This window comes from Pan troglodytes, chromosome 10 (genome assembly GCF_028858775.2).
Source record: "Pan troglodytes isolate AG18354 chromosome 10, NHGRI_mPanTro3-v2.0_pri, whole genome shotgun sequence".
Lineage (NCBI taxonomy): Eukaryota > Metazoa > Chordata > Mammalia > Primates > Hominidae > Pan > Pan troglodytes.
In genome coordinates, this window is record NC_072408.2 from 39935491 (window position 1) to 39951422 (window position 15932).

A 15932-nucleotide genomic window follows, 5' to 3' on the forward strand; every position below is an offset into this window, starting at 1 on the left:
GAAATTGCACTGTCTCTGGCCGCTTCCTCCTCCAGACCCGGCGCCGGCCGGGCCTCTCCCGGGGATTTGGATGGGGGGCGGGGGTGGTTTCCAGCCTGGGAACAGACCCCGGAGCCCGCCTTTCCACTTCTACCCCGGGAGGGGCTCCCGCACCTGTCGCCGTCCCCTCTGCTGCCCCCCACGGCCGCCTGGGAGAACAGCTGCCTCCCCTTCCACACTGGAGTCTGGCCGCACCGTCCGGGCGGCCGCAGTTCCCGCCGCTCTTCTGGGGACCCAGATGGGCACACACCAAGGCGCTTACACCCTCCCAGGTGCCTTCCAAGTCCAGGCTCTCGCAGGAAAGGGGATGGGGCAGTGAAGTGGGACGCGGAGAGGACACTAGAGACTGCGTCCACGAATGGCGTGGACCTCTGGAACCTCCCCCACCAGCTGCCCGGACCTGGCGAGAGGCGGTCGGGCTCCCTGCGGGTTGCTGCCCAAAGCCCTGCTAGTCCCGGGACGGATCCGACCGGCGCCGCCTGGTGCCCATCCGTGGCAGTGGAGTCCCAGACGGCCTTGCATTTCAAATCCCTTAAACTGGTATTCGGGATCTCGCCCGGAGAGCCTAGTTGTTTTCTCCAGAACTTCAAGCCTGAAGACTTCGAAAACAGTTGAGCCTTGATAAAGAAAAATTTCACCCCTCACACCTAGCAAAGACTACCGGCTAACATTCCTTAAACATGCTCCCTATTGATATGCAACCTAGAGGGCCTGTTCTCTACTGGAGAATCTCTGCTTTGGGGAGGTTGGCTTTCTCCAGACCACGTGTATAGTAGTCATAATAATAATAGCAACAACAAAACCATTAACATATACAAATATTTCCATATATCATTTCATTTACAAAGTATGTCCTCAAACTTAGTGCCTTAGAGAATGTGTCACTTAACATAAAAATTATATAATTTAGGCAATATAACTCTCCATTTTACAGAACTAGAAGTGTGTGACCTCTTCAAGGTCATCCACCTGGTGACAGTGGTTGAGGTGATCAGGTGATTGGGAGTTGGGGCTCAGACTTTTACCTAGGGTTTCTTTCTCTCTTTTTTTTTCTTTTCTTTTTTTTTTTTTGAGACAGAGTTTCGCTCTTGTTGCCCAAGCTGGAATGATCCACCTGCTTCAGCCTGCCAAAGTGCTGGGATAGCTTCCATCTTAAAAAACAAAACATTCGGCTGGGCGCGGTGGCTCATGCCTGTAATCCCAGCACTTTGGGAGGCCGAGGCGGGCAGATCACTTGAGGTCAGGAGTTCGAGACCAGCCTAGTCAACATAGTGAAACACCGTCTCTACTAAAAATACAAAAATTAGCTGGGCATGATGGTGGGCACCTGTAATCCCAGCTACTTAGGAGACTGAGGCAGGAGAATCGCTTGAACCCGGGAGGTGGAGGTTGCAGTGAGCTGAGATTGCATCACTGCACTCCAGCTTGGGCGACAGAGTGAGACGCCATCTCAAAACAAAAACAAAACATTGTTTTGTTAGACCTCATGGCCTTCTGGTCTGTTGCTTTTTTTTTTTGACACAGAATCTTGTTCTGTTTCTGTCACCCAGGCTGGAGTGCAGTGGCCTGATCTCAGCTCACTACTGAGTTCAAGTGATTCTCCTGCCTCAGGCTTCCAAGTAGCTGGGGCTACAGGCGTGCGCCACCAAGCCCGGCTAATTTTTTGTATTTTTAGTAGAGATGGGGTTTCACTGTGATGGCCAGACTAGTCTCTAATTCCTGACCTCAGGTGATCCACCCACCTCAGCCTCCCAAAGTGCTGGGATTACAGGTGTGAGCCACCACACCTGGCTTTTTTTCCTTTTTTTGAGACAGGATCTCCCTCTGTCACCCAGGCTGGAGTGCAGTGGTGCAATCATGGCTCACAGCAGCCTCAACTTCCCAGGCTCAGGTGATTCTCCCACTTCAGCCTCTCTAGTAACTGAGTCTACAGGTGGGCACCAAAATGTCTGGCTACTTTGTTTATTTGTTTGTTTGTTTGTTTTTGAGATGGAGTCTCACTCTGTCACCCAGGCTGGAGTGCAATGGCGTGATCTCAGCTCACTGCAACCTCTGCCTCCTGGGTTCAAGGCATTCTCCTGAGCTTCGCTTTTGGTGCCCAGGCTGGAGTGCAATGGCTCAATCTTGGCTCACTGCAACCTCTGCCTCTTGGGTTCAAGCTATTCTCCTGCCTCAGCCTCCTGAGTAGCTGAGATTACAGGTGCCTGCCACAACACCTGGCTAATTTTTGTATTTTTAGTAGAGATGGGGTTTCACTGTGTTGACCAAGCTGGTCTTGAACTCCTGACCTTGGGCAATCCACCCACCTCGGCCTCCCAAAGTGCTGGGATTACAGGCATGAGCCACCGCACCTGGCCTTACCATCTGGCCTTACCTAGGATTTCTTTATTATTTTTGTATGATATGGAGATGCGGGGGTGGGGGTGGGGGTCTGGCTATGTTGTCCAAGCTGGTCTTGAACTCCTGGCCTCTGCAATCCTTCCACCTCAGTTTACCCAAATTGTTAGGATTTCAGATGTGAACCACCATGCCTGGCCTTACTTAGGATTTCTTACTGTTCTACTGAGACTGGAGCTTCATGTGTTCAGATTCACACTCCCATCAGACAACAGTGCTGATACTACTTAAGGGTCTCCACTCCTACCTACCCTCCCCCACATTAAAGGGCCTTTCATTTTATTACTCACTCAGCTCCAGCTCAACCTGGTATTCAGGGTCCGAGTTCTGAAGGAGAAAAATCTTCCTTGGTTTCCTTGTTTATACACTGTTGTATCTACTTATAAGACTGTTGATTGGATTTTTTTTTTTTTTTTTTTTTTTTTTTTTTTCTGAGACAGAGTTTCGCTCTTGTTGCCCAGACTGGAGTGCAATGGGGTGATCTTGGCTCACTGCAACCTCCACCTCTTGGGTTCAAGTGATTCTCCTGCCTCAGCCTCCCGAGTAGCTGGGATTACAGGCGCCTGCCACCACGCCTGGCTAATTTTTGTATTTTTAGTAGAGATGGGGTTTCACCATTTTGGCCAGATTGGTCTTGAACCCCTGACCTCAGGTGATCCACTCGCCTCAGCCTCCCAAAGTGTTGGGATTACAGGCGTGAGCCACTGCATCTGGCTGACTGTTGTTTGGATTCAATGAGAAAAGTCAGGTGGAGCTCTGAATTACTGTGCTTAACCTTTAAGAAGCATTCAATGAACGCTAGCTGTATCTATTGCTATTTTCCCAACCCCAACCCTTCCCTCTCAGCTAGATCCCAAGATGCGATGGATTCTTCAACATCTAAGCATCCGGATATACACAGTAGACAAAGCTGCCAAGTAACCGGCCACCTCTGTTGGGTGCTGTCCTGACTGAATAAATGAAAGAAGGGAGGCTTTATTTATGAACAATCTCTGCAGTTTTCCAGCATCCCTTTATCTTTCCTTACTCTTAGCTGATGACTTTGGCTATTATTTTACTGTGAAAATAAAAGTAAAAGAAATCATCCTGGGCCAGGTGCAGTGGCTCATGCCTGTAATCCCAGCACTTTGGGAGGCCAAGGTGGGCAGATCACTAGTCTCAGTAGAACAGTAAGAAATCCTAGGTAAGGCCAGGCATGGTGGTTCATGCCTGAAATCCAAACAATTTGGGCAAACTGAGGTGGGAGGATTGCAGAGGCCAGGAGTTCAAGACCAGCTTAGCCAACATAGCCAGACTCCCCATCTCTACATCATGCAAAAATAATAAAGAAATCCTAGGTAAGGCCAGGCCTGGTGGCTCACGCCTGTAATCCCAGCACTTTGGGAGGCCGAGGCGGGTGGATCATTCGAGGTCAGGAGTTTGCAACCAGCCTGACTAATGCGGTGAAACCCTGTCTCTACCAAAAATACAAAAACATTAACCAGACATTGCGGTACATGCCTGTAGTCCCAGCTACTCATGAGGCTGAGGCAGGAGAATAGCTTGAACCTGGGAGGCGGAGGTTGCAGTGAGCTGAGATCGCATCACTGTACTCCAGCTTGGGCGACAGAGTGAGACTCTGTCTCAAAAAACAAACAAACAAACAAACAAACAAATATAAAGCCTATGGCACGTGCCTGACACATCAAAGGTACTCAATAAAGTTAAGTATTACTATTTGTATATTGTGTTTCTTTTTTCTTGTTTACAAGAAGATTTAGAAGAGGTATTTGTATATTCTGAATCCATATTGGCAAGTACATTTGCAGTGGTTATATTTTCTTGCTTTCTTGTTTATTCTACCATTATGTAACACTTTCTCTTTTGTCCCGAACTTTTTCCCTTGAATTTTGTCACATATTAAAATCTCATCTTAGGCTGGGCGCGGTGGCTCATGCCTCTAATCACAGGACTTTGGGAGGCTGAGGCAGGCGGATCGCAAGGTCAGGAGTTCAAGACCAGCATGGCCAACATAATGAAGCCCTGTCCTTACTAAAAATACAAAAAACCAGCCAGGCATTGTGGCAGGTGCCTGTAATCCCAGCTACTTGGGAGGCTGAGGCAGGAGAATCACTTGAACTTGGGAGGCGGAGGTTACAGTAAGTGGAGATCGTGCCACTGCACTCCAGCCTGGGCGACTGTGCGAGATTCCGTCTAAAAAAACAAAAAACAAAAAACAAACAAACAAACAAACAAACAAAAACTCACCTCACTTTTGAGTTATTTTTGCCTGGTAAAACAAAGCTTTACCACACTCTAGTTTCCATGGAAGCCAATTCTAAGGTGGAAACTAGAGTGTGGGAAGCTTATGAGTGAGTGCACTTGGGATCAATACTTGCAGGAAAAGAAAGGAAGAAGCAGGACTGGACAGAAGGAGAAGTTGGGCTGCAGAGTAGACACCCCACCAGCAGCCAGGCATGGTGGTGGGGACCTGTGGTCCCAGCTACTCAAGAGGCTAAGTGGGAGCATAGCTTGATCCCAGAAGGTTGAGGCTGCAGTGAGCTGTGATCGCACCATGCACTCCAGCCTGGGTGACAAAGTGAGACCCCGTATCAAAAAAAAAAAAAAGAGAAGGCCAGGTGCGGTGACTCAGTCCTGTGATCCCAGGACTTTGGGAGGCTGAGGAGAGTGAATCACTTGAGGTCAGGAGTTTGAGACCAGCCTGGCCAACATGGTGGAACCCTGTCTCTACCAAAAATACAAAAATTAGCCGGGCGTGATGGCACACACCTGTAATCCCAGTTACTTGGGAGGCTGAGGCAGGAGAATCACTTGAACCTGGGAGGTGGAGGTTGCAGTGCGCCGAAATTGCACCACTGCACTCCAGCCTGGGTGACAGAGTGAGACTCAGTCTCCGCCCGCCCCCACCACCCCAAAAACACTTCAGTTAATCCTGAAAAGAACTCTGAATTAAAGTTAGTTAATATCCCACCTTCTGGAGGATAAGTGTCTTATCAAAGCACCTGACATACTTGCCATTTCCTGCTCAACCAGTCCAATTTGCATGATGTTATCAATGTAGCAGATCAATATGGTGATGTTTTGAGAGACCTTTAGCTGGTCAGATCTGTTCATATTGTTTTATGATAGAGGGCGAGAGAGTTAACATAGGCCTGTGGTGCCACCACGCCCAGCTAATTTTTGTATTTTTAGTAGAGATAGGTTTTCGCCATATTGGCCGGGCTAGTGTCAAACTCCTGACCTCAGGTGATCTGCTCGCCTCAGCCTCTCAAAGTGCTGGGATTACAGGCATGAGCCACTGCACAGCCCAAAACATTTTTGTCATCCCAAAATAAAACCCTATATCCATTAGACAGTTCCTCCCTATCTCCCCCTATTTCTAGCCTCTGACAAACACCAGTCTTTCTATTTCTATGGATTTACCTATTCTGGATAATTTACATAAATGGAATGATACAATATGTAATCTTTTATGTCTGACTTCTTTCAACTTAGCATGTTTTCAAGGTTTATCTATGTTGTAGCATGAGTAATACTTCATTCCTTTTTATGACTGAATAACATTCCACTGGATTCCACAAATTGTTTTTTTTTTTTTAATAAAGATGGGATCTTGCTCTGTCACCCAGGATGGAATGCAGTGGTGCAATCATAGCTCACTGCAGCCTTGAACTCCTGGGCTCAAGCGATGCTCCCGCCTTAGCCTCTCAAGTATCTGGCACTACAGGCACGTGCCAGCATGCCCAGCTAATTTTTTTCTTTCTTTGAGACAAAGCCTTGCTCTGTCACCAGGCTGGAGTGCAGTGGTGCAACTTCGGCTCACTGCAACCTCCACCTCCCGGATTCAAGCAATTCTCCTGCCTCAGTCTCCCGAGTAGCTGGGACTACAGGTGCGTGCCACTACGCCCAGCTAATTTTTGTATTTTTAGTAGAAATGGGTTTCACCATGTTGGCCAGGATAGTCTCGGTCTCTTGACCTGGTGATCCGCCTGCCTCAGCCTCCCACAGTGCTGGGATTACAGCCGTGAGCCACCGCGCCCGGCCTTTTTTTTTTTTTTTGGTAGAGGTGTGGTCTTGCTTTGCTGCCTAGGCTGGTCTTGAACTCCTGGCTTCAAGCAATCCCACTGCCTTGGCCTCACAAAGTGCTGGGATTATAGCCATAAGCACCTGGCTACCGCAAATTGTTTATCCATTCGTCCGTAGAGGGACATTTGTGTTGTTTCCACATTTTGGCTATTGTGAATGGTGCTACAGTGAACATTTTGCACAAGTATTTATACTTGTTTGAATACCTGTTTTCTTTTTTTCTTTTGAGACAGGGTCTTTGTTGCCCAGGCTGGAGTGCAGTGGCCTGATCACAGTTCACTGTAACCTCAAACTTCTGTGCCCAAGTGATCATCCCATCTCAGCCTCCTGAATAGCTGGGACTACAGACACCCACCACCATGCCTGGCTAATTTTTTTTTAAATTTGTATTTATTATTACTATTATTATTTTATTTTTTTAGAGATGGTATCTCACTGTGTTGCCCAGGCTGGTTTCAAACTCGGCTCAAGTAAGCCTCCTGCCTCAGCCTCCTAAAGTGCTGGAATTATAGGCATGAGCCACTGCTCCTGGCCTTTTTAATTTATAAAGAAATTTTGTTTTTGTCCAGGCTGGCCTGAACTTAATGGGCTCAAGTTATCTTCCTGTCTCAGACTCTTGAGTAGCTGAGACTACAGGTACATGCCATCATGTCTGGCTAAGTTTTTAATTTTGATGAAATCTGATTTATCTATTTTTTTCTTTTGCTGCTTATACTTTTGGTGTCATATTTAAGAATGAAGCCGGGCACGGTGGCTCATGCCTGTAATCCCAGCACTTTGGGAGGCCGAGGCAGGCAGATCACCTGAAGTCAGGAGTTCAAGATCAGCCTTGCCAACATGGTGAAACCCCGTCTCTACCAAATATGTACAAAATTAGCCAGGTGTGGTGGCATGCGCCTGTAGTTCCAGCTACTCAGGAGGTTGAGGCACGAGAATCGCTTGAACCCAGGAGGTGGAGGTTGCGGTGAGCTGAAATTGCGCCACTGTACTCCAGCTCAGGCAACAGAGCGAGACTGTCTCAAAGAAAAAACAAAGAATGAATCAACTGCCAATTGAAAGAAAGCTGGAGTGACAAAAAAAAAAAAAAAAAAAAAAGGGAAAGAAAAGAAAAAATTAACTGCCAAATTCAAAGTCATGAAGATTTACCCCTATGTTTTCTCCTAAGTTTTATGATTTAACTCTTTGGTCCATTTTGAGTTAATTTTATATATGGTGTGAATGGGGGCCCAGCTTCCTTCCCTTGCATGTGGATGTCCGGTTGTTGCAGCATCACTTGTTGAAGAGACTATCCTTTCCCCATTGAGTGGTCCTGGCACCCTTGTTGAAAATTAATTGGCCATAGACATATGGGTTTATTTCTGGACTCTCAATTCTATTTTGTTGGTCTATATGTCTATTTATACGCCAGTTACACATTATTTTGATTACTGTAGCTTTGTAGTAAGTTTTGAAATTGGGAAGTGTGAGTTACCCAACTTTGTTCTTTTTCAAGGTTGTTTTGGCTTTTCTGGATCCCTGGTTAATTCCATATGAATTTGAAGGTGTTTAACTTTCTTTGGGTTATATTTGTACAAATATGTTATTAATATATATGTTTCAAAATCGTCTGAAATTCCTAAAATTTTGATATGTCTTAATAAATGTTATCAATAATAATTACGGTTATTATGTTAAATTGTTATATGCTACAGAAATATTATTTCTCAATTGTGTCATTAACCATGGCTAGAATAGTCAAACCAAAAGTCTTTTGTCATCCACAGACAATTATTGTTTTACTTTGATTCTTCTCAAAAAGTGGTTTATGGTTGGGGCATGGTGGCTCACACCTGTAATCCCAGAACTTTGGGAGGCTGAGGTGGGAGGATTGCTTGAACTTAGCAGTTTGAAACCAGCCTGGGCAACAGAGCAAGACTCTGTCTCAAAAAAAAAAAAAAAAAAAAAAAAAAAAAAAAAAAAAAAAAAGAGAGAGAGAGAGAAATGATAAAAGAAAATAACTTTTATCTGAGGAATGCCAGTACTTTTAATTATGAGGCCCTGAGATACATTAAAATGAGACAATAGACCAGGTGCGGTGGCTGACACCTGTAATCCCAGCACTTTGGGAGGCCAAGGTGGGTGGATCATGAGTTCAGGAGTTCAAGACCAGCCTGGCCAAGATGGTGAAACCCCATCTCTACTAAAAATACAAAAAGTTGGCCGGGCGCGGTGGCAGGTGCCTGTAGTCCCAGCTACTCAGGAGGCTGAGGAAGGAGAATCGTTTGAACCCGGAGGGTGGAGGTTGCAGTGAGCCGACATCGCGCCACTGCACTCCAGCCTGGGCGACAGAGTGAAACTCCGTCTCAAAAAAAAAAAAAAAAAAAAAAAGAGACAATAGACTGGGCGTAATCCTAGCACTTTGGGAGGCCGAGGTGGGCAGATCACCTGAGGTCAGGAGTCCAAGACCAGCCTGGCCAACATGATCAAATCCCGTCTCTAGTAAAAAATACAAAAAAACTAGCCAGGCGTGGTGGCGGGCACCTGTGATCCCAGCTACTCAGGAGACTGAGGCAGGGTGAGTTGCTTGAACCCGGGAGGCGGAGCTCGCAGTGAGCCGAGATAGCACCACTGTACTCCAGCCTGGGCTACAGAGCGAGACTCCATCTCAAAAAAAAAAAAAAAAAAAAAAAAAAAAGACAACAATCATGTCCTGCTCCCCCCGTTTGAGCTATGCATTCATCTCTTGAAACTGCTTGCTTGCTGGGCAGGGTGGCTCATGACTGTAATCCTAGCACTTTGTGAGGCCAATGCAGGAGGATCACTTGAAGCTAGGCATTCAAAACCAGCCTGGGCAACATAGTGAGATACTCTCTCTCTCTTTTTTTTTTTTTTTTTTGAGATGGCGTCTCGCTCTGTCGCCCAGGCTGGAGTTCAGTGGCACGATCTCGGCTCACTGCAAGCTCCGCCTCCCGGGCTCACGCCATTCTCCTGCCTCAGCCTCCTGAGTAGCTGGGACTACAGGCGCCCGCCACCACGCCCGGCTAATTTTGTTTTGTATTTTTAGTAGAGACGGGGTTTCACTGTGTTAGCCAGGATGGTCTTGATCTCCTGACTTCGTGATCCGCCCGCCTCGGCCTCCCAAAGTGCTGGGATTACAGGCGTGAGCCACCGCGCCCGGCCAGTGAGATACTCTCTCTAAAAAATTTTTTGAAAAGAAAAAAATCCACTTGTAACTGCTGCTAATCAGCGTGTATATTCAGGACAACTTGAATCTGTGCTCCTAGGTTGTAATCCTCAAGATTGGCCCAAACAAACTCTCTACTTAAACATTAATTTTGGCTGGGTGCGGTGGTCACGCCTGTAATCCCAGCACTTTGGGAGGCCAAGGTGGGCGGATCACCTGAGGTTGGGAGTTTGAGACAAGCCCGACCAACATGGAGAAACCCCGTCTCCACTAAAAATACAAAAAAATTAGCCGGGCATGGTGGCCCACGCTTGTAATCCCAGCTACTCAGGAGTCTGAGGCAGGAGAATCGCTTAAACCCAGGAGGCAGATGTTGCGGTGAGCCGCGATCAAGCCATTGCACTCCAGCCTGGGCAACAAAAGCCTAACTCTGTCTCAAAACAAAACAAAACAAAACAAAAAAACCATTAATTTTGCCTTGGCTTCTTCCTTTTAGGTTGATGTATCTTCATGTGGTGATCTCATAACAGCAACTTTGCTGAATTCATTTAACTTTAATAGCTTTCTTATAAATTCTTTGGAATTTCCTATATATAGTATTTTAGTCTACTCAGGTTGCTGTAACAAAATATCACAGACTGGGTGGCTTAAACAAAAGAAGTTTATTTTCTCACAGTTCTAGAGGCTGGAAGTTCAAAATGTAGGTGCTGATAGGATTGGGTTTTGGTGAGACCTCTCTCCTCAGCTTGCAGATGGCAGCTTCTCTGTATGTCCTTACATGGACTTTTCTCTGCGCACACATGGAGAGAGCTCTGGAGTCCCTTCCTCTTCTTATAGACAACAGTCCTCTTGGATTAGGGTCCCACGCTCATGACCCATTTAACCTTAATTAATCACTTAAAGGCCCTATCTCCAAATATAGTCACACTAGGAGTTAGGACTTCAACATATGAATTTTGGGGAACACAATTTACTCCATATCATTTTTCTCTCTGCCCCCTCCAAATTCATGTACCTCTGACATGCAAAATACATTCAGTCTATCACCCCCCAACACTCTCTAAAGGCTAAAACCATTTCAGAATCAGTTCCAAGTCCAAAGTCTCATCTAAATATCTAAATCAGATCAGGTATGGGTAAGACACTAGAAATGATTCATACTGAGGTAAAATTTCCCTCTAGCTGTGAATCTATGAAACCAGACAGACTATGTGCTTCCAAAATACACTGGTGAAACAGCCATGAGTTAGATATTCCCATTCCAAAAGGTAGAAATCAGAAAGAAGAAGGTGATGAGTTCCATGCAAGTAAAAAAACTGAGCAAGGCAGGCCGAGCACGGTGGCTCATGCCTGTAATCCCAGCACTTTGGGAAGCCGAGGCGGGTGGGTCACGAGGTCAGGAGTTCAAGACCAGCCTGGCCAAGATGGTGAAACTCCATCTCTACTAAAAATACAAAAAATTAGTCATGTGTGGTGGTGGGTGCCTGTAATCCCAGCTACTCGGGAGGCTGAGGCAGGAGGATCGCTTGAACCCAGGAGGCGGAGGTTGCAGTGAGCTGAGATCATGCGACTGCACTCCAGCCTGGGTGACAGAGTGAGACTCTGTCTCAAACAAACAAACAAACAAACAAACAAAAAAAATTGAGCAAGGCAAACTGCATTAGATCGAAAGCTTTAAGAATAATCCTCTTGGCTGGGCGCGGTGGCTCATGCCTGTAATCCCAGCACTTTGGGAAGCCGAGATGGGTGGATCACGAGGTCAGGAGATTGAGACCATCCTGGCTAACACGGTGAAACCCTGTCTCTACTAAAAAAAATACAAAAAAATCAGCCAGGCATGGTGGCGGGCACCTTTAGTCCCAGCTACTCGGGAGGCTGAGGCAGGAGAATGGCATGAACCTGGGAGGCGGAGCTTGCAATGAGCCGAGATCGTGCCACTGCACTCCAGCCTGGGTGACAGAGTGAGACTCTGTCTCAAAAAAAATAAAAAGAAAAGAAAGGAAAAGAAAATAATCCTTTTTGGCTTGATGCTTCACCGTCCAGAGTCACTGGGGTGGCAGCATCACCCCCATGACACTAGGTGAGGGCATACTGGAGTGTTGAAACCAGGGTTTTGTTTGAATACTCATAGTATTTTCCTATAGTCCCTTCTATTTCTGTATGGTTGGTAGTAATGTCTTCATTTTTATTTATTTATTTTTATTATTTATTATTTTATTTTATTTTTGAGATGGATTTTCGCTCTTGTTGCCCAGGCTGGAGTGCAATGGTGTGATCATGGCTCACCGAAACCTCTGCCTCCCAGGTTCTAGCGATTCTTCTGCCTCAGCCTCCCCAGTAGCTGGAATCCGCCCGCCCTGGCCTCCCAAAGTGCTGGGATTACAGGCATGAGCCACCGCGCCTGGTCTATTTTTTATTTTTATAGTATAGAGACAAGGTCTCACTATGTTGTGCATGCTGAACTCCAACTCCTGAGCTCAAATGATCCTCCTGCCTTCACCTCCCATATTGTTAGGATTACAGGCGTGAGCCACCATGCCCAGGCTTCATTTTTATTTCTTTTTTCTTTTTTTTTTTTTTTTTTTTGAGACGGAGTCGCACTCTGTTGCCAGGCTGGAGTGCAGTGGTGTAATCCGGGCCCACTGCAACCTCCACCTCCCAGGTTCAAGCGATTTTCCTGCCTCAGCCTCCTGAGTAGCTGAGATTACAGGCACGTGCCACCACGCCCAGCTAATTTTCGTATTTTTAGTAGAGACGGGGTTTCACCATGTTGGCCAGGATGGTCTCGATCTCTTGACCTTCTGATCCACCCGCCTTGGCCTCCCAAAGTGCTGGGATTACAGGTGTGAGCCACCATGCCCAGCCTCATTTTTATTTCTGATTTTAATTATTTGTGTTCTTTTTTCTTAGCTAAGTGTTTGCTAATTTTATTGATTTTTTTTCAAATAACCAAACTTTTGGTTTTCTGTTTTCAATCTGTTGAAAGCCAGTGGGTCAAAGAAGAAATCACAAAGAATATTAGAAAATACTTTGAGATGAATGTAAATGAAATCACAACATATCAAAACTTACTGGATGCAGTAGAAGCAGTGCTCAGAGGAAAATTTGTAGCTGTAAATGCCAACTTTCCAAAAGAAGAAATAGGCCAGGCGCGGTGGCTCACGCCTGTAATCCCAGCACTTTGGGAGACCAAGGCGGGCGGATCACCTGAGGTGGGGAGTTCGAGACCAGCTTGACCAAAATGGAGAAACCCCATCTCTACTAAAAATACAAAATTAGCCAGGCCTGGTGGCACAAGTCTGTAATCCCAGCTGCTTGGGAGGCTGAGACAGGAGAATCGCTTGAACCCGGGAGGCAGAGGTTGTGGTGAGCCGAGATCACCCCGTTGCACTCCAGACTTGGTAACAAGAGGGAAACTCTGTCTCAAAAAACAAACAACAACAACAAAAAATTAGCCAGGCTTGGTGGCACATGTCTGTAATCCCAGCTACTCGGGAGGTTGAGGCAGGAGAATAGCTTCAACCTGGGAGGCGGAGCTTGTGGTGAGCTGAGATCATGCCATTGCACTCCAGCCTGGGCAACAAGAGCGAAACTCCTTCTCAACAACAACAACAATAATAATAATAATAATAATAATAAATAAAACAAATGAAATATCTCAAATCAATAATCCAACTTTATATCTCAAACTAGAAAAAGACGAGCAAACTAAACTCAAAAGTGGTAGAAGGAAGGAAATAATAAAGACCAAAGCAGAGATAAAAGAAATAGGAGAAAAACAAAAGAGAGTAATGAGAGAATACCACCATCCGCCTGTTTCCTCAGCATACTTCTTGTGCCATTTTTTTTTTTTTTGGCGTGATGTTGGCTCACCGCAACCTCCACCTCCCAGGTTCAAGAGATTCTCCTGCCTCAGCCTCCTGAGCAGCTGGGATTACAGGCGTGCGCCATCACACCCTAATTTTTGTGTTTTTAGTAGAGACGGGGTTTCTCCAAGTTAGGCAGATCTCAAACTTCCGACCTCAGGTGATCCGCCCGCCTCGGCCTCCCAAAGTGCTGGGATTACAGGCGTGAGCCACCGTGCCCGGCCTATATTTTTTAATTTTTGTAAAATCACAGCTTGCTGCAGCCTAGACCTCCCAGACTGAAGTGATCCTCTCATCTCAGCCTTCCAAGTAGCTGCGACAAACAGGCTGAATTTTTTATTTTTTGTAAAGATGGGGGTCTCACTTTTTTTCCCAGGCTGGTCTTGAACTCCTGGCCTCAGGTGATCCATCCGCCTGGGCCTCCCAAAGTGCTGGGATTACAGGTGTGAGCCACCCCAACCAGCCAACCATTTGTCCACTTCTGATGAGTTTATAGATTTAGGCTTTGAGTATCCGGAGTTGTGACCATCACGAAAAGAGATACCAGATATTATGTGTCTCCTGATGGAAGAACTCACTGGCTGGGCGCAGTGATTCACGTTCGTAATCCCAGCCCTTTGGGAGGCCGAGGTGGGCGGATCACGAGGTCAGGAGTTCGAGACCAGCCTGGCCAACATGGTGAAACCTCATCTCTACTAAAAATACAAAAAATAGCCAGGCATGGTGGCGCGCGCCTGTAATCCCAGCTACTCAGGAGGCTGAGGCAGGAGAATGACTTGAGCCCAGGAGGTGGATATCGCAGTGAGCCGAGATCGTGCCATTGCACTCTAGCCTGGGTGACAGAGCAAGACTCCATCTCAAAAAACAAAACAAAACAAACAAACAAAAAAACTCGCCACTGTCTATGAAGTAGTCTTACCAAAATAATCAAATCTGAATTTGATCAAACCTTTCAATCCAATACCAATTTACAAAAAATCCATAGGACAGGGGAAAGATGCCACATGATCAGCAAAATCCAGAATGCAGGAAATTCTATAGGACAACAATCCATTTTTTTTTCTTTTTTTCTTCTTTTTCACCTGGAACAGGGAAGGAGGTACAATCCAGTTTTTTCAACAAATAATTTGCAAGAGAGAAAAAAATATACCTCAGATGATTTCTTGTCTATTTCCCCTGAATAGCTCCAGGACAGGAAATGCCTGAGACAGTCATTGCAAGACTGCTGCTACAAGAATAAGAAATATTTTCTTTATCTAAAAGCATATTAAATTCTTTTTAAAGAATAAAAAATGTTTATATATGCTTAAAATGTATCTTGAAGGATACACAAGAAACTGGCTCTAGGAAGAGGAACTGAATGCAAGACTTTACTATACATTCTTTTGTACTTTTTATATTTTTTTCATGTTTTATGTGATCAAAAATAAAATAATTGGAAAGGAAAGAAGGAGGAAGGAAGAAAAATTTTAGACCAGTTGTGTTTCTCTATAACTTCTACCAAGCAAGGCTAATTCTAACCTCTGGTTAATCCCTCTTGTATATAACAATCCTTCAGATCTTTGAAAATGTCTCTCTTTTCCCCTTTAGTTTTCTTTTTAATTTAATTTAATTTTGTTTTATTTTATTTTATTTTGAGACAAGGTCTTGCTCTGTCACCTAGGCTGGGGTACAGTGGCACAATCATAGCTCACTGCAGCCTTAACCTCCTAGGCCCAAGTGATCCTCCCACTTCAGCTTCTCGAGTAGGTGGGACTACGGGTGTGCACCACCATGCTTGGCTAATTTTTAGGTGTTTTGTAGAGATGGGGTTTCCCTATGTTGCCAAGGCTGTTCTCAGACTCTTGGGCTCAAGAGGATCTGCCTGCCTTGGCCTCCCAAAGTAGTGGGATTACAGGTGTAAGCCACTGTGCCCAGCCTTTAAAATATTTTTATTTTTAATTTTTAGAGATGGGGTCTTGCTATGTTGCCCAAGCTGACCTCGAACTCCTGGACTCAAGGGATCCCCCTCCCTCTGCTTCAGCCTCCTGGGCAGCTGGGACTACAGGTGCATGACACCATGTGTGGCTCCCCTTACATTTCTTTTCTCCAACTAAACATCTCTGTGTCCTCTCATTGTTCTTCGAGTGACTCAGTTAATAATCCCCTCCTTGCTGGGCACAGTGGCTCACGCCTGTAGTCCCAGCTACTTGGGAGGCCGATGTGGGAAGATCACCTGAGCTTGGGAATTCAAGGCTGCAGTGAGTCAAGATCACACCACTGCACTCCAGCCTGGGCAGCTAAGCGAGACTCCATCTAAAGAAAACAAAACAAAACAAAACAACTTAGTAGGACATGGGCTGGGTGCAGTGGCTCACACCTATAATCCTAGTACATTGGGA